The sequence below is a fragment of the Rhipicephalus microplus genome, chromosome 5 (genome assembly GCF_043290135.1).
Source record: "Rhipicephalus microplus isolate Deutch F79 chromosome 5, USDA_Rmic, whole genome shotgun sequence".
NCBI lineage: Eukaryota > Metazoa > Arthropoda > Arachnida > Ixodida > Ixodidae > Rhipicephalus > Rhipicephalus microplus.
The window spans coordinates 121,010,374-121,035,266 of record NC_134704.1 but is presented as its reverse complement, the minus strand read 5'-3'; positions in this window follow the sequence as shown (position 1 = coordinate 121,035,266).

Genomic DNA, 24,893 nt, shown 5'->3' with positions numbered 1-24,893 from the left:
ATTCTGTCTAGTTGCTTCTAGACAAAATAAATTTGTGGTGTATGTAAACGTGGCCAATGAGCAAGTAAGAAAGAGTCTGGGTTGTTAATGAATACATATTCTGATCGCCTTACCGAATAGCTATAAAATTCCACTTCGTAGTCTGTTCTTCCAAGCAGAGACCTTCTACCGCTTTATGCCCCAATCCCACTACTGCTTTGTGGCAATATCAATGCCGGCTTCTGCAATGAGGAGGAAAGTAAAATTTACAAAAAATCAGACGCATTCCTTGCTCATTGGCGGGCAACAATATTACAAAAAGTTATTCTCAAACCTAAACCCACAAAAAAAAACATTCTCCGTAATGTCAAGAGGGCACCCTGTCAGACGTACTCTGGGGAGTCGCGCACTCCATAGCTTTCGACGGTTGCGGTCTGGACAAAGAGACGATGAACCAGCTTGTTCGCCGAACTTAATAGCAGTGACTCTTGACTTGCAGCCGCTGAACTCTAAGAAAGGGGTATCTGCACTGCATCGTTTACCCCACCTGTTCAACCAGTGACCCTTTCGCAATGGTGGGGCACAACCGCCTGTGCTACAGCTCAAGCGCTCGCAACGTTTCCGCCCTTGCTTGCAACTATGCCACAGTGAAATTAATGAGACCAGGCGGTGATCTCGGCGTCCGAATTTCCCTGAAACTCAGTCTTTCTCCAGGCACTTCCTGCCTAGTCTTGAACTCAGTGACAGTCTGAGCTTGAAACATTTCTTAGAAGTCGTTTTCGCGATCTTAGGCCTAGTCCTAAACCTGGCGTCTCGACTGATGACGCCGCGGCACTTAACAGCGGCTTTAGCGCACTTGGCATCAGTCGTTTTTATCGCGTTAAGCCTGGTTTACATGCGAGCAATTTTGCTTCAAGAGCAGAGTGGCAGCCACCGCGCGAGGCCCAAACAGGTTTCTACCGCGACGACTGTTCGCTCTAGCAAAATTCGCCAGAGTTGGAAAAATTCGCTCACGGCAAAAGCGTTAGAGTGACTCGTGACGTCGTTTGACACGTGATGCCAGGGGCCGAGTCGAGGAGTGAACGCGTGCGCTGCGGGGAACTCGCTTCACAGAACTCACTCCGACTGAGTAGCAGACGATATCCGTCCTCTCCCCGGCTCACAAATGTCCAGCGCTACTTTCAACGAAGTCCTCATTGCAGATGTTGTGAAACGACCTATTCTTTAGGACGTCAAGATGGGGGATTTCCGCAAGAAGCATAAGAAGAGCATTCTTTGGGAAAAAGTGGTCGATCTCTTTAAGAAGTCGCATACTTTTGTAAAGTGAAAGGCGTCGCTTGAACTGACCATGTTCGCTGGTGAAGTCGAAGCACAATTGTTTTCCTTTTGTTGCTCTCGACGATGCTTCCACCGGAGTGACAATTGTATGCAGCACCTTTTTTATTTGAATAATTTATTACTACTTTCTTTTTTGCATTTTCATTAAATGTTACTCCCACGTAGTGGAGCCACATTACACGCCATACATCTGTGTCTTAGCAAATGTTGCTGGTTTAACAAAGCATGAATTTTGGTGACAGTGTTCAGATGAAAGGGTTAACACGAACGAGAGAGCAAGGGCGGGTGCTACAGCAGTCGACTTAAGAAGTAGCATTCTACACAGGTCACTGAAAAGGAATTTTGTGATGTGATTCAACAAAGTTGGGGCGCGAAACAAAAGTGTGTTGCGTGAAATGATGAGATACTTCGGCTTTCCTGCTTACCACCGCAGCATTTATGGACGCAAATTTCTGCAAAGCAGGACTCGCTGCGTAGTCCCTGACCTGGGCGCGCGCAAGTGTATATACAGCAGACAAAGAACCGGGACAACGAGCGTATCACATATACCGTGCTACCTGCCGTTGATGAAACACTTCCTGGGGTGCTTTACTGAATCATCGAAAAACCTAAGAGGCTTACTCTTTATAGTGGAAGCGTGCAAATCCGGCCGCCAGAAGAAATGTAGACCATTCAAAAAATCCCGATGAAGAGTGTGTTCACATATGCCGCAGGGTGACCAAAAATATGGCCGAAGCTTACCACTGAGAGTTTTTATATAAATTTCTATTTTAATTCTAGCAGACAGACAGGCAGGCAGGCAGACAGACAGGCAAAGAACTTCATTAATATCCGGAGGCAGCATTCAATCCCCCTTAGGGGGCGACACCGGTGGGCCACTACCACGACGGGACAGGGAGGTTAAACTCCACGGCTATGTCGTGGGCTCTCTGGATTGCCCTAAGCTGGTCTCCTTTGTGGTGGCTTGTAAGGAGACAGGTCCAGTCCGCCTCGCTGGACTGGACCTGTCTCCTCGCTGGACTGGACCTGACTGGAGGGAGACTTGCTGCTCTCGTGCAACGCAGGGCATTGCCACAGCATGTGTTGGAGGGTACATTTGGGATGACCACTGCGCGGGCACCCTGGATTTATGCCATCTATGTATTTAGAGCAAGTTACAGGCGATGCATACGCCTCCGTCTGTAAGAGTCGTAGAGTTATGGACTGAGGTCTTGTTAAGTGTGGGTGCGGGAGTGGGTATTTCCGCCGCTCCAACTGGTAGTGTTTGCAAATTTCATTAAAAGTTAGCAACGGGTCTCTGAAGAAACAAGTGACGTCCTCAGCCTTCGAGAGGTTCTCCCCGGCGTGGAATGTGAAACCTCGCGCCCGGGAGTGAGCCAACTCGTTATCATTAAGAATGGTTCCGTGTACGTGTCGGCCAATGTGTGCCAGGAACCAGATTATGTGTTTTTTGCCTGACCAAGTCGCAGCAGAGAGAATGCGCGGCTTCCCGACAAACTGAATCCGTCATGAAGGCCATTTCGGCTGCGCGCGAATCCGTGTAAATGGCGGTGCGATCGGTGGCAGTGAGAGCTAGTGCCACAGCGACCTGCTCGGCGCGACCAGCATTTGAATTTATTAAAGTCATAGACGACAAGTGTTCGCCTTTGAGTGTTGTAACCACCGAGACAAAGTGGTCTGTAGAGCCGTACTGCGCTGCGTCTATGATGGCCATGTTATCCTCCTTAGCGGCTGTGGTAGTGAGTAGGGCTCGCGCCCGTGCCTGACGTCTCCCAACGTTATGTGTGGGATGCATGTTACGTTGTATCGGAGATACTGTTCATTTTGCGCGCAGGTCTTCGGGGAGCTGCCGCGGACATTCTTGGGATACGGGAGATTTGAGCCCGAGGTGGGCTAGTAACTGTCGCCCAGCTGCAGTGGAAGACAGCCTTACAATTTGAGATACATTTTGAGCTTCTACGATTTCGTTGAATGTGTTATGAAAGCCTAGCTCATTGAGCTTGACCATACGGGTTCTGCCAGGTAACGCGAGCACCTGTTTAACAGACCGGCGGATGATCACGTCGAGACGGCACATGTCTCCATTTTGCCACAGGTGGGCGGGAGCCACATAGTAGATGTTGCTCATGAGGAAAGCGTGAAACAGTCTGCAGAAAGTCTCCTCAGATAGTCCGCCATGCCTGTTAGCTCCTCTGTTAATTAATTTAGCCGTTGCTTTGGCCTTCCCGGAAATATGAGAAATACTGACGTCATTATGGCCGTTGGCCTGAATGACCATGCCTAGTGGGCGAATTTGGTCCACCGTGGGGATGGGTATACCATTCGCTGTCAGTACATTGATCCCCGCGTATGCGTCTCTGCGCACCTTGTATTTCGGGCGGTATAGAAGGAATTCTCATTTCTCTGCTGATAGCGAAAGACCGGCCTGCCGTAAGAATATTTGTATCATGTTTACCGCGTCTTGCAGTCGCTCCTCAATATGGCCGTCACTGCTGCTCGTACACCAGACGGTGATGTTTTCTGCATAGAAGGCGTGACTGATGCCGTCGATCTGTGAGAGTTCTTGAGACAGAGCGCGCATGGAGAGGTTGAACAGAAACGGAGAGATCACGGCCCCTTGGGGTGTGCCCCTTGGTCCTAGGTTGAATTTCTTCGAGCCCATCGAGCCGAGTTGGATCGTAGCCGTCTTGGTGCGCAAGAACAATCTAACATAGTTGTAGAAACGCGTACCTAATCCTGCCTCGCGAATCGAGTCGAAGATATGCGAGTGCTTGACGCGGTCGAATGCCTTCTTGAGGTCGAGCGCTAGAATGGCTCTAGTGTCTCTAGTGTTCTTAATCATGAGGTCATAGTTGAGCGTGAGCATAACATCCTGCGTGGAGAGAGACGAACGAAAGCCAATTTGGTTGATCAGTAGAATCTGGCGCACCTTAACAAATTTCGTGACTCGGTTGAGTATTACGTGTTCGGCCACCTTACCCACGCAAGACGTGAGCGAGATGGGACGAAGTGAACCTAGCGCTAACGGTTTACCCGGCTTAGGGATAAGTATGACGGTTGCCTCGCGCCATTCAGGCGGAACGTTGCCAGTCTCCCACATTCTGTTAATGTGCTCGGTGAGAACTTTTATGTCCTCCTCGGCAAAATTTTTGAGAAGCTTATTCTTTATGCCATCCGGGCCAGGGGCTGAGTGGCAGTTGAGTTCGGAGATGACAGCCCGAACCTCGGCGCAAGTGAAGGAAAATGCAATCGGATCCTCCTCCCTATCATCCGTGGCAGGCGGGTAATCGGATGGGGAGCTGGGTTCAGTACATAGGTAACGCGTAGCTTGCTCGTCGGTGATTTTAGTGTCAGTCTTACCCGAGACTTTGAGTTTGTGTATTAGTCTGTCTATCGTGAATTGTTGAGACGCTTTCGGCGGTTTGTCACCTAGTAGGTGTTTCAACAGGTTTCATTCCACCCCGTTTCGCATTTGACCATCAACCGAGTTACACACTTCGTCCCATTGCTGACGCTCTAGGTTACGGCAATGCTTCTCGATTTGACGAATAAGCTCAGCTATCTTTTTACGAAGGTTGCGATTGAGTTTTTGCGTGCGCCATTTTGCGTGTTGTGATTTTTTAGCGTCGAGTGGGTGAGCTAGCCGGCTATCTATGCGCTCAATCTCCAGTTCGGTTTCAACGTATTTAGTCGAATAGGCAACACCCTCTTTTATTTGTGCAAGGAGTTTTGATAGGGTTTCGTACTGAGTGTCGTCGCGTTTCCTAAGCTCTCGAAAACGATCCCAGTCTGTTAGGCGAAACTGCTGCAGTTTGCGTGTAGATACGTTATCATCGTCTGTATAATATAATGGTCACTTCCCAGATTTTCAGCCAGGTTAGTCCACATGGGTTGTCCAGTGCACCTAACCATAGTAAAGTCCGGGGTGCTATCACGCGTAACCGAGTTACCTACCTGTGTAGCAGAAATGGGATTGGTTAAGAGAGTGAGTCTATGTGTGTGCATTTGCGCTACCAGGGCATTGCCCTTACGGGAAGAGCCGGGGTACCCAAAGTCGGGATGCGTGGCATTAAAGTCTCCAGTGATTATCAACATATGGTCTCCTGCAAATTTCCTCCTTTGCTGAAAGAGGCCCTGAAATGTAGTGTGTTTGTTTTTGGGTGTAATATATACGTTGAGATGAAAGACTGACTGTTTAAGCATTGAGTTTGGAATCAACTCTATCATAATGCGTTCGTTTTTGAGATCGGGGTGGACTTCATGGCAAAAATGCGTACTTTTTGAAGATGAGCGCCGCTATCCCACGCGCCCCGTTCGATGGTCCGCTTCGGTGTGATAGGTACGCAAAATGGGCTCAGCGGTCAGCGTTTCTTGTAACTGAATTACGGCGGGCCGATTGGCCTCAGATTAAATGACTTGTTGCAAGGCTGCCTTCCACTTGGGAAAGCTAAAGCAATTACACTGCCAAATTACAAGATTGTTTTTGTTAGCCATGATTACTGCATAGGGGTTGTCGCACAAACCGCCGCGTGCTGTTCTAGTATTTGTAACCGCGCGTGAAGTTCGGTGAGCTGGAGGGTGTGTGGGGTCATATTGGCAACGTGTTCTGCTGCAATGTCTGCGCGCAGGCGGGCAGGTGCTTCCATGGAATTAGACATAGTAACGGGCTCATCCGAGGGGTCCTCGGCCACACGACGCTTCGCAGGGCGATTAGCGTTCGACGAGTTAGTGGAAGCGGGTTCAACGGCCGGAGCGGCGGGCGTCGGCGTTTCGACAGCGCGTTCACTCGGCTGCTGCATGTTTCTAATGAGTGCTTTGAATTCTTCGTTTTCTTTGCGCAGCAACGCTAGCTCGCGTTTTAGCTCACGAATCTCATCGTTTTCATGCTGTGGCAAGTTACCCGACCGCACGTAACCGCGAGTCTCACCGTTACCGGTGACTCGATCGGCCCAAGTAGGCGTTGCATTCGGCTTGTTGGTGGTGGTAGGCAGGTCCTTCATCGGTGGAGTCGGGGATGGTTGCTTGGGCGTCAACTGTTGCGTGGCCGAGTCTCCTTGGGTCTGTTGGTTGTGTTTACGCTGGTGTCTGCGGCGGCGTCGACGTCGAACGACGTAAGAGACTTGATAGCGATTTGGGCATGCGCGGTCGCCCGTAATGTGGGCCTGGCCGCACAACGCGCACTCGGGTGTCACACACTCGTGGTCAGGTCTGTTAGGTTTGATACCACAGTATTCACAGACTTTCCCCGATGGCGTAGGGCAGATGTCTTGTCGATGCCCGACGCGGCCGCCATTGCGACAGTTGTCGATCTGTCGCTTGTAGAGCGTGCAACGCAGCAGGAGCATGTCCCAGCGCACATAGTTGGGGACTTGGTGGTTTTGAGTCCACCGAAGAGAAGGATGACGGTGGTTGTATCCTTGATTCGTCGTACCCCCATTTACGTGGAGTTATTGATGAGATGAACAGGCGTTGTAGCTCTGAGTCTGGGAGGTCAGCGTCGACCCTCGGACTACGCCTTGGCTGGTGGCGCCAAACGCCGCTACGTAAGCGGATACTAGATGTTTTCGCTCCATGTGAACAATTCCTCGCACTTTGGCGTACGCTTCGGCCGTTTGTAGGTTCGGCGTGCTGATCACAAATATATTCTGTGTGTCGTTAGTGCAAACGATATCTTCCTCTGCCGCCGTTGGCGGGAGTTATGCAGCGAGTAGTAGAGCTTGCAAGTAGTAGTAAACAACTTTATTAAGGCAGCTGACGGTTTCCTAAGTGGCGAGGGCTGTCAGGCCATGCCTGGTCGCCACCTCGTCAGCGCGTTTGATGGCCCGGAGCTGGGTGTCCAGGCTTGTGGTCGTGAGGATTCTCTCCCAGGCCTCACTTGAAGGTGACTGTCCTAGGAGGTTTGGTGGGGGAGGGTCCTTGCTGCATCCCCAGATGATGTGATCCAAGGTTGCGGTCTGGGTCTTGCAAAGGGTGCACGTAGATGTGAATAAGGCAGGGTATATGTGCCTGTATATGTACGGGGAAGGGAATGAGTTCGTTTGAAGCCGCCGCCAAGTGATTTGTTGAGCTTTGTTTAGTTCCGGGTGCGGGGGTGGTCTGGTTTGCCTTGATAGCTTGTAGTACTGTGTGATGTCGTGAAAGGTGATGAGTGCTTCAGTTGCTTCGATATCGTGGTCCGAAGTCTGGCCCACCGCTCGGCATACGAGTCCTCGAGCTTGTCTGTGGGCGGCTTCGTTGCCCGGGTTTCCTGCGTGCGCTGGGACCCAGATGAGTTGGATTAAACGAGGATCGTCATCGTCGGTGCTGCTGGCAGTAGTGTCGCCTGAGGCGTTGCGTGCCGCTCGGGGCAGAGGACGGAGGATGCGCGCCGTGGTTGGGGAAACAGTGCCCCGGGCAAATCGGATGATAGCAGATTTGGAGTCACTGATAATTGTTTCAAAACCGGCCATTGCGGCGAGTGCTATGGCAGCTTCTTCGGCCTCGGTTGGGTCTTGTGTGCGTATGGAGCCGGCGCACCTCGTGGTAGGCTCTATATCGACTGGGGTACGTTTCGACGAGACGTTGATTGCAAAGGCTTGTTTGGGGGTTGGGTAGCTTGCCGCGTCGACGTGAGCCACTTTTGTGTTCGTACCATAGGTATTGTGAAGGTTTCTGGCGCGGGCTGATCGTCTACCGTCATGAATGCCGGCCAGCATGTTTTTCGGCAGCGGCTGCACAATGAAGCGCTGTCTGAGGAGAGGCGGTAGCGAGATCAAGTCTTGTCCGCTTGGTGACGAGGGAATTCCGATTCGTTGAAGTATCCATCTTCCGGTTTTACTACCACGCAATCGTTCAATTTGTGCAGTTCGGTGAGCCTCGATAAGTTCATCTATTGTATTGTGAATTCCAAGGCTGAGGAGGTGCATGGTCGATGTGGTGCGGGAGAGGCCCAAAGCGATCTTGTGGACTGTGCGAATAAGTCTGTCTACTTTTTCTTTTTCAGCCTGGAGGAGTCGTAGGTACGGTAAGGCATAAGTTATTCTTGTGGTTACGAAGGCGTTTAACAGCTGGAGAAGTTCCTTTTCTTTCATGCCGTGTTTCCGCGCGGAGATTCTTCCTAACAGACGGGCAGTCTGAGTGACGGTGACCGCAAGCCTCTCTAGTGCGACGGTATTGCCCCTGCCGGCTTGTACGTGAAGGCCGAGTACCCGCATGTGCTGCACTATCGGTATTTCGGATCCGGCCATTCTGAGAGTGATGGTTGGTAGTGGCGGGTGTTTAACCTTACGGTAGTCAGGAGGACGAAGAAGGAGGAGTTCAGATTTCTCCACTGAGCATTCGAGACCTGCACACGCGACGTATCCGGCCACTGTGTCCACAGCACGTTGCAGTGCCTCCTCGATCTGTCCGTCGGAGCCAGTAGTGGTCCATACCGTCACGTCGTCCGCGTATAGGGTGTGTCGGATATTGGGTATGCAGTCTAGTAACTGTGGGAGTTGGCTCATTACAAGGTTGAAGAGGAAAGGTGAAAGAACAGCTCCCTGTGGCGTGCCTTTGTTGGATAGGGCAAGTCTCTTCGTGGCGTTGCTGTCAATCAGGGAAAGTTCCACAGTACGGCCTTGGAGGAAAGAGCACACGTAGTTGTAAATACGTTCCCCAGGGTTTGTTGAAGCCAAGTGCTGGGCTATCGCTTCATGTGTTACGTTATCGAACGCCTTGCGTAGGTCTATGCCTAGCATTGCTCGCGTGCCCGCACGTACGGGGTCTTTCAACAAATCGTGGTAGATTTGTACGAGGGCGTCTTGAGTAGATAAGTGGGCGCGAAAACCGAGCATGGATGGAGGGAAAAGGTCTTGCTCTTCTGCAAGTGTTTCTAGCCGAGCCAAGACCACGTGCTCAAATAGTTTGCCAAGGCATGAAGTTAACGAGATGGGGCGAAGATTTGATAAGTCTGCCTTTTTTCCGGGCTTTGGTATAAACACTATTTTCGCGTGCTTCCATTCTTCTGGTATATTTCCGGCATGCCAGCAGTCATTGAAATATTCAGTAAGGGCAGTTACTGACCTTGCGTCTAGGTTGCGGATTGTTTTGTTCGAGACGCCGTCTGGACCTGGTGCCGAAGTTGTGCGAAGCTTTAGAATGGCTGCATACACTTCGGCTTCTGGGATGTCGGCATCAAGAGTTGGATTTGGTTTACCTTCATAGGGTGGTAGCGGTGTCGCTGGTTGATGGGCTTGGTTGATGTATTTGTCCGCCAGTTCAATTAGTAGATCTTCGTCTGATCCGGGGTGTTGGTGGACAAGTCGCTTAAGTCTGTGCCGTGCGGCTGTTTTCGAGTCGTCGGGATCCAGTAAGTGGCGTAACAGGTGCCACGTCTTCTTGTTGCCTAGCTGTCCGTTGAGTCCGCTGCACAGCTGGCCCCATTGTTGGCGGGCGAGGTAGGTACTGTGTCGCTCAATTTCTTCAGAGAGGGCCTGTATGCGGCGACGCAATTTCTTATTGTAGCGCTGCTTCTGCCATCTGCGCAGCAGGCTGGCGTGTGCGTCCCACATGTGGAGAAGACGAGAGTCTGTGGCAGGCGTTTCCTCTGCTGCTTTACTTTCGCGCGTTGTGCGTCGCACGTGGTCGTTTAGGGAGGCTGTCCATTCCTTGAGGTTTGTTATGCGTTCTGGGGCTTCACTTTCACGGATGTCTCTAAATTTTGGCCACTCCGTGATTTGAGCGAGGGCGTTGTGTACTCTCTTGCCAGCGGACGTCTGTACCTGGATGGCAATGATGTAGTGGTCACTACCAGCGAGTTGACAGGTGTTCTCCCATCTGGCCTGCGCAATATTCTTGCAGTATGTGAGATCGGGTGACGTGTCCCTACACACGCTGTTTCCTATGCGGGTTGGTGACTGCTGCAGGTCATTTAGTAGAGTGAGCCGGAGGTCCTGACCGAGTTGCCATAGCTTCTTGCCTCGTTTGTTCGCCTGCAGGTAGCCCCAGTCAGGGTGCCTGGCGTTGAAATCGCCCAGTATAAGCAGTTGTGCGCCTCGAGAAAGCGATGTGGTTTTCTGGAAGAGCAGGTTGAAGTCGTCGGCGCGTGCCCGGGGTGCGCAATATACGTTGAGGATGAAGACTGATTGGTGCGAGCGTTTTCGCGGAAGAATTTCAACGACCGTGTGTGGAATGTCCGAGAATTCTAAGTCGTGTTGTTTCGCCGTGAGGCTCTTGTGGACGAGCGTGCCTGTACTTGGGGCTTCTTGGTTGTGCGAGTCGGTGAATTGTTGGAAAGCGATGTAACCAGGGAGTGAGACAGAAGCCATTGTTTCTTGTAGTGCGATGACGTCTGGAGGCGTTTGGCAATTGGGCAGTTGTGTTTCTTGTACGAGTAGCTGCAGGTGGGCTTTCTTTTTACGAAAGCCCCTGCAGTTCCACTGCCATATAGTCAAGTGGGTGCTGGCCATGATGCAGCAGCTGGAGCATTACTTGAGGCCGTCGTGGGTTCGCTGTGCTGGGTGGAAGAGTGAGAGGTCACTCGGTTGCGTGTGATAGCTGGTGCTCTGGCCATGCTTTGCTTGATTACTGCAAAACTGGTGTCTGTGGCAGTTCTGAGTGCTTCTAATCCGGCTACGGTGTTGTTTACGGTGGCTTCCATGTTTGAGAACCGTGTCTCTATGTTCGTTAGGCGTGAGTCTACGGTTGCGAAGGCTTCTGTTACGGCGGCACGAACGGCGTTGACGACCGTGGTTTGGACTGTCGTGCGGAGGGCTTCAGCAACGGATGCGTTGACCATTTCAATAATTCGCGCCGTCATGTCCTCTTCGGATTGCAGCGTTTCCGTGGAAGTCGTTGCTTTGCGTTTGGCTGCTGCGGGTGGTTGGGGCTGTTGAGTTGAATTATGCACGGACTGGCTGGCCTTTGCCAGTTTACTTTCTAGGGAGCGGTTCTGCGCAAGGAGCACTTCGATCTGAGCTTGTTGCGTCGCCATTTGGGATTTTAACGCATTGATTGTTTGCGTAAGTTCCTTGACGAGCGGGTCATGCGTTGAGGCGCACGGTTTCGATGGCTGCGGGGGAGATGATGGCAGCGGAGACGCTGCGCTTGGCGCCCATGCTACACTAGGGTTGCTTGGTGGTGCTTTGGATATATCAGCATGTGGGATGCGACTTGATGATCGGGTTCTTGATTTGGACCTAGAGTGGGAGGCTGCTTGACCCTGGCGAGATCGTGACTTCGATCGGCTGTCGCGTTTCGTCGGCGTTTGTGATGTCCCGAAACTGGGGTAGTTACGCTCGTCCAAGGCAGGCGGGCTATCGTCATTTGAGGTTTGCTGCGTCGCTGGTGACTCGGTTTGTAGCGTCTTTCCTGCTTGTGCTGCGTTAAGTGGTTCAGACTTTTTGGCGAAGCGGTACTCGCATCTTGAGCTGTTCGTCATGTGTCCTCCTTGACAGACGATACAGCGTGCTTGGCATGTTGGTGGCGTTCCTTGCGGCGGTGGCTCGTGGTCTTCTCCGCAACGCGGGCAGCGTCGGCGCCTAGGTTGAGGGCACACATCGGAGCGGTGCCCGGTCTTCCGGCAGTTGAAGCATGCGTCTACTTTGGGATGGAAAGGGTATACTCGAATGAGACCTCCACGGTGTAGAAGCCATCTAGGTAGGTGGTCCCCGAGCAGCGTTATAAGTAAATTCTTCGTTTTTCCCATGCGTCGGCCACCTACTATTTGGTAGTCAGGGTTGCTGTCTTGAAGGTCCTTCAGCGTCTCATCATCGGTGGGGAACGTGTGGGCGTAGAAAGAAATGCCTCGTATCGCGTCGTCTGGTGGCGGGGCGTACATGTGTAGCTCAATCTGCCGGTCTTCTCCGAGGAGGATTGATGTGATGCGTTGGTACGCGATTGCTCGGTCGGTGGTTGCCACACTAACGGTGAAAGTGTTATTCCTTGGGTGTATGCGTAGTTGATCACGCTTGGCTGGGTCCAGGTCACACAGAGATGCCGCTTTAAGCAGTGCTCTCTGCAAGTCTCCGGGTGATGTGCGCGTGAGGTCAATGGGTGTCTTGGGGCGTCCCACGATGTGGTACGTGTGCGACGGCAGTCTTGGCAAGGGATGGCGTTTCAGTTCCGGCGGCGGCCGGGGGGTTGGTGGAGTTTTGGGGGCTTTGCTTACTTGCGCGTCGTTCATTTGGGCTTGTTGCTTAAGTGCCTGGTGACGTTTCGCCTGGGCTCGGAAACCTTGAGGTGGTGTCCAGGAATCGTCTGACCATTCTTCGAGAGAGATTTCGACGCCGTCGACCTCGATTTCCATGTCGGCTAGTGTCCCAGCGGCCGCGACAGCGGCGTTCGGTGTAGCGTCGCTAGGCTTAGGCGTCCAGTGGCGGATCTTGCCGGCGTGGCGTGAAAAGATGAAAAGCTTACTTGAAAATTGTGACCAATATCTGTCGGAAAGTTGTATCCTCGGGACCGGTATGAATTGCAGAAACCATTCGTACAAGAAATCTTGAGCTATGGCACGTCTTCCTACTGAAACATCGGAAAACTCCGGAGCTCGGTGCAGACGCGTCCGATCGCGTCGATTGCTGCCGGCGCGTCTCCTAGAGCTTGCAAGAACTTAAGCTTGTTGCACCTACGTACATCCAGGCCACCTCCGGTGTGGACGATGACACGGTGGTGGTCCGTTGGGAGCGGCGGGAGTCGGCTGGCGGCTGCAACCCTCGTCAGAGCTCAGGTTCGCCGGACGCCAAAGCAGACGCCGGCTGGCTTGCCGGTGGTAGTAGTTGAATACTTTGCTCGACGTCAGATTGCGTTGATCCAGCCAGGCGCACTGGCTTCCTCTTCAGTGATCGTTTCTCCATCCACTATGGCTTCGGGCATGATGACGGCGCAGGGGCGGGACGCGCCCGCACAGGGGTCCATAGCCGTGTTGGGCCTACTCAAGGCTTAGCAATTGAAGGCGAAACGTTCGTTGAAAAGGGAGAAAAGTGGGGTGGCTCGTGCTAAAACTGGCATTCGGGTGTTCCCCTAAACTTAGCGAAAACGTTGATGAATAATTAGGGAAGATTGAACTGAGGAGACCAGCAAGAATTATGGCAGAAGGCAGAGCCGATGCGTGAGCGTCCGCTCATCTCGACGCCCCCTAGTGGTTCCCGGTGCGGGTTCGTTATCCAGACAACACTGAGTCTCCCTTTTTTTGTGATGGAGGGACGCCAGACGCGCTGAAACGCGCATGCATTAGGCAACGAAGCACAGTGCGTGCCTGCTAGTGTATGGTAAAACCGGCGCCTGGCGTGGCAAAGCCGGCGAACACGCGTACCGCGTCACGTTAAAAGTATCGAGGCCTTGACCATGGCATGTAGTCAAGTTCTAAGGCATTGCATGTTCTTCCATGACAAGCATCTCATGATTATCATATTTGCACCAGTCACATCCCTTCTTCATCCATTGACGTCACGTAATACAAAATTTGGCATATGGGAAGCTAGCGAAACAGCCGCGAGTGCATCATGAGTGTGGCATGTAGTCATGCTGTTACATGACACGCATGTGATCATTATCATGTTTGCACCAATCACATACATTCGTCATCCATTCACGTCTCGTAATACCAAACTTGATATATGGAAAGTTAGCGAAACGGCCCTCAGCGCATCGTGAGTGTGACGTGTAGTCATGTTATTACATGACACGCATCTCATGATTATCATGTTTACATCAGTATCATACCTTCGTCATCCATTCACGCACCGTAATACCAAATTTCGTATAGGTGACGCCAGAGGCATGGCAGCGAGCGCATCATGAGCTAACATGTAGTCACCTTGTTACAAGACACGCATGTCATGATTTTCATGTTAGGGTCTGTCGCTTGTGTTCGCCATGAAGTCATGTGATAACATACCAGTTTTGCAACATGCCAGAAAAATGATACCACCGCAGGAGCAGCAGGACCATCTAATGTAAATAACGACATTCATGACACACTTCAATATTTTCATGTTATGACTTGTGAAATATGTTCTTCAAACAGCCATGTTATACCATACCAAGTTTGGTATCGATTTCATTATCGAGAAGGCCAGGAGAGCTAAAATTTGTAGGTGGCTAGATATATATATATATATATATATATAGATAGATAGATAGAAAGATAGATAAATAGATAGATAGATAGATAAATAGATAAATAGATATATAAATAAATAGCTAAATATATATATAGATAGATAGACAGATAGATTGATAGATAGATACGCTCAAAGTCGCCGAAGTTCGCTAAGAAATGGTTCGAATGAAAAAAAAAATCGGCAGCTTCCACGTAGAGTGGGAATCGATTATATGGGAAGCATGAATGAGAAATGTTTATATGTCACTGTAAAATCAGCCAACGTTACGAGGTGGAGGTAAATGATGCCGCACATGACTTCCGTGTCATGATTATCATGTTTGGATGCGTCGTTTACCTTCATCATCTATTCACGTCACGTGATACAAAATTTATATGTGTGGAGCTAGAAATGGCTGCGAGCACGCTATCAACATTGTATGTTGTCACGTTCTTACATGACGCGTGTCAGGGCTATCATATTTGCACCAGTCATATAATTCGTCTTGTATTGACCTCACGTAACACTAAATTTGAAATATGTGGAGCTAGAAAAACAGGCGCGAGCGCATCAAGAAGGGTCCATATACTCGAATGTAGCGTTGACGCGCGCGCACGCTGAGCACAGCGACGCTACGTTAGCCAAACGCGAGCACTCTAATAGTCTGACGCCAGGTGCGGCCGACCCTACCAACGTCCGTCGGCGCTACGGCAACCGGCACGAAATTCGCGCCGATGCGTTACCCAGACAACACTGCGTCTCCTTCATTTCGTTATGGAGGGACGCCGGACGCGCTGAAATGGGAATGCGTCAAAGCAACACAGTGCAACGCGCGCCAGCGAGTATTTGGCAAAACCGATGCCTGGCGCAGCAACACTGGCGTGACGTGATAAAATGAACGCTGGCGATGACGCACACCGCGTCACGTCGAAATGTATTGGCGCGTTTACTGTGGCATGTAGTTATGTTCTCACATGACCCACAGCTCATGATTATTATGTTTGCACCAGTCACATACCTTTGTCATCCATTGGTGTCACGTAATACCAAATTTAGCATATGTTAAGCTAGCAGAACGTCCGCGAGAGCATCATGAGTGTGGAATGTAGTCATGTTGTTAAATGACACGCATGTCGTGATTATGATGTTTGGATGAGTCATTTACCGATGTCGTCCGTTCGCATCCCGTAATACTAAGTTTGGTAATGTGACGCTAGCAAAACGGCCGCGAGCGCATCGTGAGCGTAGCATGTAGTCATGTTTTTACATGACAACCATCTCATGTTTATCATGTTACCACGCCGAGGTGGTCTACTGGTAAGGTACTCGGCTGCTGACCCGCAGATTCCGGGATCGAATCCCGGCTTCGGCGGCTGCATTTCCGATGGGGCCGGAATCGGTGCTGGCCCGTGTACTCAGATTTGGGTGCACGTAAAGGAACCCCAGGTGGTTAAAATTTCTGCAGCCCTCCACTACGGCGTCTCTCAAAATTATATCGTGGTTTTGAGACGTTAAACTCCACATATCACTCAATGTTTATCATGTTCGCACCAGTATTATACCGTCGTCATCCATTCATGCCTCGTAATACCAAATTTGGTATATGTGATGCTAGCGAAACAGCCGCCAGCGCATCATGAGCGTGGCATGTAGTCATGTTGTTACATGACGCGCGTCTCATGATTATCATGTTTGCACCAGTCACATACCTTCATCACCCATTCACATAGTGTAATACTAAATTTGGTATATGTGACGCTAGCGAAACGGCCGCGAGCGCATCATGAGCTAGGCATGTAGTCATGTTGTTACATGGCATGTGTGTCATGATCACCATGTCAGGGTCTGTCGCTTGTGTTCCCCTTGCAATCATGTCATAAAAGACCAGTTTCGCAACATGCCTGCTGAACGAAACCACGGCAAGAACTGCAGGACCATGAAGTGTAAAGCAAGACATTCTTGACATTGACGTCATGACTTGTATGTTATTACTAGTCAAATATACTCTTCATACACTCATGATATGCCATGCCAAGCTTGGTATCGATATATTTATCAATACGGCCAGGAGAGCTAAAAGTCGTAGGCGGCTAGATAGATAGCGAGATAGATAGAGAGATAGATAGATAGATAGATAGATAGATAGATAGACAGATAGATAGATAGATACGCTCAAAATTGCCGAAGTTTGCCAAGAAATGCTTAGCATTTAAAAACTATGGGCTATAACCCCAAAGGAAAGTTTGATGGGATGCGCAACATTTCTTTTTAACATCTTTCCTTCCCCTCACCCCTTTCCCCAGCACAGGGTAGCCAGCCGGTCTAAGAACTGGCTAACCTCTCTGTCTTTCCGCTTAAACTTTCTTCCTCTTCCTGTTGGGATGCGAAGCCGCAGCAGTGCACACGGCGTTGACCCGGTTGAAACGGGCGTCGATACGCGTGCTAGAAGAACGCTTTGGAGCGAAACTCGGTGTGGTGGATTGGATTGGATAAACTTTTATTTGGTCCTCCAAAACACAGATCACTGTGTTGCGGGCAGCTCCCACGTGGGGACTGAGATGCCAAGCTCCTCAGCCGCCTCGCGGGCTTGGTGGACAGCCCAGAGCTGATCTGCCAAGGACGAGCTGCGGATTGCCGCCTCCCATCTGGCAGAGGTGACGTGCGATAAATGAGCGAATTTGGTGCACTGCCAGAGCATGTGTTCTAATGAAGCTATTTCTCCACAATGTGGACAAAGATTACTTGGGTATAGGTGAGGGTACATGATGTGTAACATCGTCAAAGTAGGGTACATCCGCGTTTGCAAAAGCCTTAATGTAAGTGCTTGGGGCCGGGTTAGATTTTTGTGAGGTGGGGGGAAATCCTTCTAGACAGGTAGAAATGTTTAGTGAGCTCGTTATATGTTGTAAGAATTTCCCGGTTATCCCCTTCACCGGTAGAACGCATCCCCGGGGAGGCGCGGTTGGAGAGTTCTTGCGCCGCCTCGTGTGCTGCTTCGTTGAGATTGGGAGGGGAATCGTTAATTTGTCCAAGGTGAGCTGGGAACCAACTCAGAAGATGATCTGTTATGTTCTTGCCTTGCAGTATTTTCAGCGTTTGTTCACAGACCGTCCCCTTGGCGAACGCCCGTAGTTCTGCCATGGAATCACTGTAGACGACTTCAATGTTATCCATCTTAAGTGCTAAGGCGATGGCCACTTGTTCCGCAATGATTGGGTCTTTCGTCCTGACCGTTGCTGAGTTGACGACATGGCCAGCCCCATCGACTACCACTGCCACAAACGGTTTCCCATTGGCGTAGGAAGCCGCGTCAACAAATACGACCCCTCGTTCCTCGTGTGAGACTTGACGAAGTATAGTCCTGGCCCTCGCTACTCTTCTTCCGACGTTGTGTTCTGGATGTATGTTTCTCGGTATAGGAGATACCGTGATAGTCTCCCTGATGTTGTCAGGGATATCATTGTAATTGCGTCTGATTGCTGTTGGGTGTTGGCCCAGCTCCTGCAGGATCATTCTCCCCGACCGTGTAGTAGATAACCTTGCAAACTGTGCTCTCTCTTGGGCTTCTGCTATTTCTTCGAGCGTGTTGTGTATGCCAAGCTCAAGCAGACGCTCGGTGCTGGTATGTATGGGTAGGCCCAGGACCTTCCTGAGAACTTTCCTGAGGAGCACATTCAGTGTCTCGGACTCTGCTCTTGACCAGTTGTGCATTGCTGCCTCGTATGTGAAGTGACTTAGAACAAACGCATGCATCAACCTGATGAGGTTGTCTTCCTTGATCCCATTTCTTTTGTTGGCCACTCTGCGTATGAGGTGCACCGCACTGTCTGTTTTCCGAGTTAACTTGGCTATAGATTTGCTGTTGGCGCCGGTAGACTCTATCAGCATTCCCAGGACTTTGATGGAGTCGACCCTCTGGATGGCGTCCCCTTGATTTGTACGGAGATGTATGTCTATCTGGTTTAAAGGCTTCCATCCCCTGGGCTTCGGTTCCCGGCGTGCAGTCCGACAAAGCAAAAGTTCTGACTTACTCGAGGAGCACTTGAGCCCGTAAGGGCGAACGTAGTCTTCTACGGTGTCAATCGCCTCTTGCAGAGCGCTCTCAATCTGCCCCTCGCTTCCACCTGTGCACCAGATGATAATGTCATCTGCGTAGATGCTGTGCTTCAATCCTTCAATGCTCGATAATTTCTTTGACAGTCCAATCATGGCAATGTTGAACAGCATTGGTGAAATCACTGCCCCTGGTGGCGTGCCCCTTGCTTCTAGTTCGATTGCTGCGGTCTCGATATCTGCAATCTTCATCACGGCTTTCCGATCTGTAAGAAAGGACCATACGTAGTCATAGAAGGCTTTCCCTAGACCAAGCTTGGAAATTGCTTCGAGTATGAATGAGTGGTGGATGTTGTCAAGCGCTTTTTCTAGATCTAGGCACATAATGGCTCTCACGTCTCTGGTTTCATTGTCAATGACCTGGTGTTTGATAAGCTTCAATGCATCTTGTGTGGATAGCCCTGCCCTGAATCTAACCATATTGTGTGTATATATGTCGTTATCTTCCAAGTACTTGTTTATACTGTGTAGTATGGCATGTTCTGCGACCTTGCCGATACATGATGTCAAGGATATTGGCCTCATGTTGTCCAAGCTAGGGGGGCTTTCCTGGCTTAGGATTAAGGATCGTGCTGGCCAGCTTCCACTGCTCTGGCACACTGCCTTCTTTCCATGCTGAATTTATCATATCCCTCAAGGTTTAAATTGAATCGTCATCAAGGTTACGCAGGGCCCTGTTTGATATACTGTCCGGGCCAGGGGCCGACCTGCCGATGAGATCATGCAAGGCTCTTCTGATCTCCTCGATGTTAAAGTCGCCCTCAACACCTGAATTTCGCGTGCCCTGGTACTGTCTACTTGGTGGTGCCAATCCTCTTTTGATTGGGAGGTACTTATGCACGAGCTGCTGGACAACTTGCTGTTCTGTAGTGCGCCCTATTTCTTTATGCAAAATTCGAGCGATAACATGCTTTTGATTTGTTTTGGTGGTGTTTTCGTTGAGGAGATGCTTTAACATATTCCATGTCTTGCCATTGCGCATCTGACCATCGACGGAGTTGCAGATTTCGTCCCATTGCTGCCTCGATAGTGCGCGACAATGTTCCTCGACTGATCTGTTTACCTCAGCTATCTTCTTCCTCAGTCTTCGGTTCAGGCGCTGACCCTTCCAACGGTTCAGTAGTGCTTGCTTTGCCTCAAGAAGATGAGCGAGCCGGCTATCCATTCTTTCAACCGGAAAATCTGTTTTAATGGTGGAGGAGACGGATTCGATGTCATCTTTAATCTGTTTGACCAACTGCTCCAAGCCTTGTCTGTGGCCGTCTAGTTCCCTTTCCATCCTTATCTTCCTGAACTTATCCCAGTCTGTGAAGTGGAATTCTCTCTGCTTTTTACGCTCCACGGAGAAGGTAGTGGCAAGAATGCAGTGGTCACTCCCTAAATCTACAGCAAGGTTCATCCACTGGGCTTTCTTGATGTTCCTTACAAATGTAAGGTCCGGGGTGGAATCCCTGCAGCAAGATGTACCAAGCCTTGTTGGTAGGCTGGGGTCTGTGATTAGGGTGAGATCAATTTCACTGGCACTGTTCCAAAGTCGATTTCCTTTCCCAGTGTTGTACTTGCAACCCCATGTATGATGAGGGGCGTTGAAATCACCTGCTATGACGAGTGGACATTCCCGGCGATATTTTCACGGGCTAAGTAGATGCCTGAGGATGACGATGACGAAGTGCTGAACGGGAACGTGCTCGGACGGCCGCAGCGTCGTACGCATTAGCTCGCCAGTATATTCGCCAGTACGCTTTTGCTCACCAGTGCATACTTTAATCCCCGTAACATCATTGGTGGAGGTGCGGGGTATGGGGAAGTCGCGAACTGCTCGGACTTTCGCAGGGTCTGGTTGAACGCCCGCAGCGTTAACAAGATGGCCGAGTACGCAGATTTGGCGTTGCCCAAAGCGGCATTTGGACGAGTTAAGTTGCAAGTTGGCACGTCGAAAAACATCAAGCACTGCGGACACACGGGTAAGATGGTCGTCGAAAGTAGTCGAAAAAACAATAACGTCGTCAACATAGCGGAGGCAGATGGTCCACTTCATGCCTTGAAGGAGAGAGTCTATCATGCGTTCAAATGTCGCGGGGGCATTGCATAATCCAAAAGGCATCATCTTGAACTCATAAAGTCCATCAGGAGTCACGAAGGCCGTCTTCTCTCTGTCTTTGTCGTCCACAGCGATCTGCCAGGTGCCTGAGCGAAGGTCTATTGAAGAGAAATATTTGGCACCGTGCAAGCAATCGAGTTCATCATCTATGCGCGGTAGGGGATATACATCTTTCTTGGTAATATGGTTGAGATGGCGGTAATCAACACAGAATCTCCAGCTATTGTCCTTCTTTTTAACAAGTACAACGGGTGAGGACAAGGGACTAGATGAGGGTTCGATTATGCCCTTATCAAGCATTTTATCGACTTCACGCTGTAAAATAGCACGCTCCGGGGCCGACACACGGTAGGGTCGTCGGCGAATGGGTCGAGCGTCACCGGTGTCGATGCGATGGATTACCACGGATCTGTGGCCCAAATTACGGTCGCTGAAGTCAAAGATGTCATGATAAGAAGCAAGCACACGGCAGAAAGCAGAGACTTGTTCTGAGGTGAGCTTGTCAGATAGCATTGGCTTGAAAAGGTCGGAACAGGAACCTGTCGAGAACGACGTTGATGAAAAATCGGGTGGCGAATCGGTGGTTAGAGCAGAAACTGTGTGGTCGACCAGTGGTGTAAGATGCGCAAGTGACATGCCGCGAGGAATAACTTGCGCTGAGAGGCCGAAATTGAGGACGGGAAACGAAGTTCGGTTGTCCTTAACGGTAACCACCGTGTTGGGGAGTGCAACATTGCGTGTCATGGTGACGTCAGAAATTGGGGCAGCAACATGATCACCATCGCGTACTGCAGGATATGGCGAGAGTTGGACTTGGACTGCGGCTTGCGGCGGAAGTCTAAGGAAATCGACAGAGCGTAGACGAGGTGGGCTGGTAGAGACGGTCTCCGAAAAGGATGGTAGTTCGAGCCGAAGAAGACCTTTGGAACAGTCAATGAGCGCAGCGTGTGAAGTCAGAAAGTCGAGTCCAAGGATGAGGTCATGAGGGCAATTTTCCAGTACAGCGAACAGAACTGAAGTTCGATGCTCAGAAATTGTTAATCGCGCAGTGCACATTCCAAGCACAGCAGGAGTACTCCCATCCGCTGTACGAACGGTAGGTGCAATCGCAGGCGTCAGAACTTTTTGGAGGCGGCGGTGGAGGTCTGAGCTCATCACAGATATTTGTGCAGCATTATCAATAAGAGCAGTTATAGGTAAATTATCAACGAGAATTGTAAGGAGGTTGCACCGCTGGTCGGGAGTATACAGAGGATTTGCAGTCCGAGTCGTGTATGCAGCGTCACTTCCGGGGGCTGCACCGGCTAGTTTTCCGAGCGACGGTCGTAGGGAGACCGAGAACGGTGGGGTTCGGGCGAGCGGGACTGACGACGCATGGGCGATGGCGAGCGGCTGGTCCGACGTTCTGGATTATGCTCTGCACCTGTCTCAGCACGGTAGGACGGGACATAAGGTGCACGTTCAGAGCGAGGCCGCCAATCATAGAAGCTTGGTAGAGGTGATGAGGTCCAACGGCTGCGGCAATGGCGAGTGATGTGTGCTATCCGATGGCACGTGAAACATATGGGCCGATCATCATGAGTGCGCCATTCAGCTGGGTTTCGTCGTGGCGCGAATGTGCGGTTCGGAGTGGCAGCCGCAACGACTGGAGCCGAGCTGGAAGTAGCAGGGGCATTTTGATGAGGTGGCGAAATGCCAATATTCGCAATCTCTTGGCGAACCACGGCCTGTAACATTGAAACAGCATCGAGGTTGTGTCCTGGCGCGCTGACGCTAGACATAGCGTGAGCCATAGCCTCGAGTTCCCTACGGACTATTCTGGTGACGTTTTCTGGCGCTGGTGGTTAGTGTAGTGTGGGCAAATCTTCGCAAGAGGACGTAGCCGCCGTGTTGGGAAGGCGGTCAAATCAGTGTACTATGCGCCTACTTTTTGCCTGTTCGAAGCGACGACATGCTTCGATGACCGACTTCACCGTCGAGCAGTTTTTGCACAGGAGAAAATTGAAGGCGTCATCCGCAATTCCTTTCAGGATGTGTCCGACTTCGTCCTCGTCGAGCATGTCCTTGTCGACCTTGCGGCACAAAGCCAACAAGTCCTGGATGTTAGCGATGTACGTCTCCAAGGATCACAAAGATTGGGACATCCATTTACCTTTTGTTACCTTCGCATACAACAGTTCACGTCATGATACAGCTGGATTTTCCCCTTTTTACCTACTGTTCGGTTATGACCCGCCTTTGCCCATAGACCCCATGCTCCAATCTGACGCCCCCTCATCGACTGCTTATGCTCGTGATGCCCTGGCCCGAGCTGACATCGCCCGCCAAGTCGCCCGGGATCGTTTATGTGCCTCGCAGCTTAACCAAAAGAGTGCTTACGATCGCCGGCACCGCGACGTACAGTACTCTCCGGGGTCACTCGTCTTGCTGTGATTCCCATCACGTCGTGTTGGTCTCAGCGAAAAACTAATGTCCCGTTACGTTGGCCCCTACCGCGTCACACGCAAGGTCACCAGCGTGAGCTATGAGATAGCTCCACTCCATACCACTTCAATACCAGCTTCAGTCCCGACCGATATAGTGCACGTCTCACGGCTTAAACCATACTTCTCACGCCTCGAGGATTGATCGCACCGGGACGGTGCTTCTGCCGCCGGCGGGTAATGTCACGGGCTAAGTAGATGCCTGAGGATGACGACGACGAAGTACTGAACGGGAACGTGCTCGGACGGCAGCAGCGTCGTAGGCATTAGCTCGCCAGTATATTCGCCAGTACGCTTTTGCTCACCAGTGCATACTTTAATCCCTGTAACAATATTAACAGCTTTCTTTGGAACCGTCTTGAACCCTTGCTTTTGTTCCTTTGGACTGCTGTATATATTAAGAATGAAAATGCTCTGACGGTTGCTGGTACCCGGCACGATCTCTACCAAGACGTGTTCCAACCGGCCTGCTTCTATCTTGAGGTCGTGGGTTACGTGCGTTAGTTTGTTGCATACGAAGGTGCAGACTCCCCTCCCTTCAGTATCCCCTATTACAGACCGGAATCCAGGCAACGTTGCTTGCGGTGAAAGGGTCTCTTGTAATAATATAATATGAGGCTTTTCTTGGCTGCTCCTGATATACTGCTGCAGGGTTGCCTTCTTTTTAAGGTAATCTCTACAGTTCCATTGCCAGATATGAAATGCTTCACGTAGCGCTGCCATCATGGTTATTACATGGGCGGCCAGAGCCTGATGCTGCACCTGTCGACAGGTTTGGTACCACTAGTATTGGTGGCCGAAGGGGTGAGCTTGGTGCATGAGGAGGCCTTGCTGTGTTGTGCAGATATGCTTCGACCTTTGTAATGCGCAAAGTCATATGCTCTTCCAGTGCCGCCATGCTATTGTAGCCTACCCATCTGCTCGCTAAGATTGGCTACTACTTTGCTGAGCGTGTCAAACACCTCTTTCATATCTGACATGGTCGTTTGGTTGGCTTCCACGTGTTCTGCCATGACTGCCCTCTTTTTCGTGGTTCTCGAGTCCCCCACGTTTTCAGCCACAGGGACATCAACTGGCTGAGGCATTGGCTGTGAAGATTGCGCGCTGATTAGCTTAGTGAGAAGAATTTTTATTTCCTTTAACTTCGGTGTGGTGGTGGTGGTAGAAACATTTCATTACTGAAAATGTACCAGAGAGTTGCGGCATATTGCATGATTCAGTGGCAAGCCCCAATGCCGAGATGCCAATAGAGTTGGCCGCTGCTCGAGCCTGCCTCACCAGGGAGCGTTAGCATCCAAGGTCGAGCAGCCAACTCCGAGTAGCGTTTACTCGAGTAAACGTTAGCTTGAAACGCTAAGACCCGGGAGGCGGGACGTGTTGAAGACGCTTGCGTTCGGCTTTTGCGACTCGAGTCTTGTCAGTGTTACTTGTGCGCCATCTGTATTCTCGATCGCGATCGATGTTCTAGACGTGCACCTCATTGGTGTCGCTGCTCTTCCACTGTGGACGCTTGCGTTCGGCTCCCCTCTGGCGCCTTGTTGGTGTTGACTTCACCATTCACGAACGTGATTGGCTTCGCTAACCCTCCCCTCGCAACGCTGGCGACAGCCGGGAAAGGTACCCGCACACTAGCGGGAAGCATGCCGCGACGGCGTCCCATCCGTTGGAGCGATCGTGTGACAAGCACAGGCACGCGCCTCGCGCGCTGTCCAGACTGTTGGCGTGGCGAGATTATCGAGGCGCGTGCAGCGCGCGCACCCGCTGGCTTGCGGCTTCTCCCAACACCACCTAGAGGAAATTCTTTCCAGGCCGGGGGGG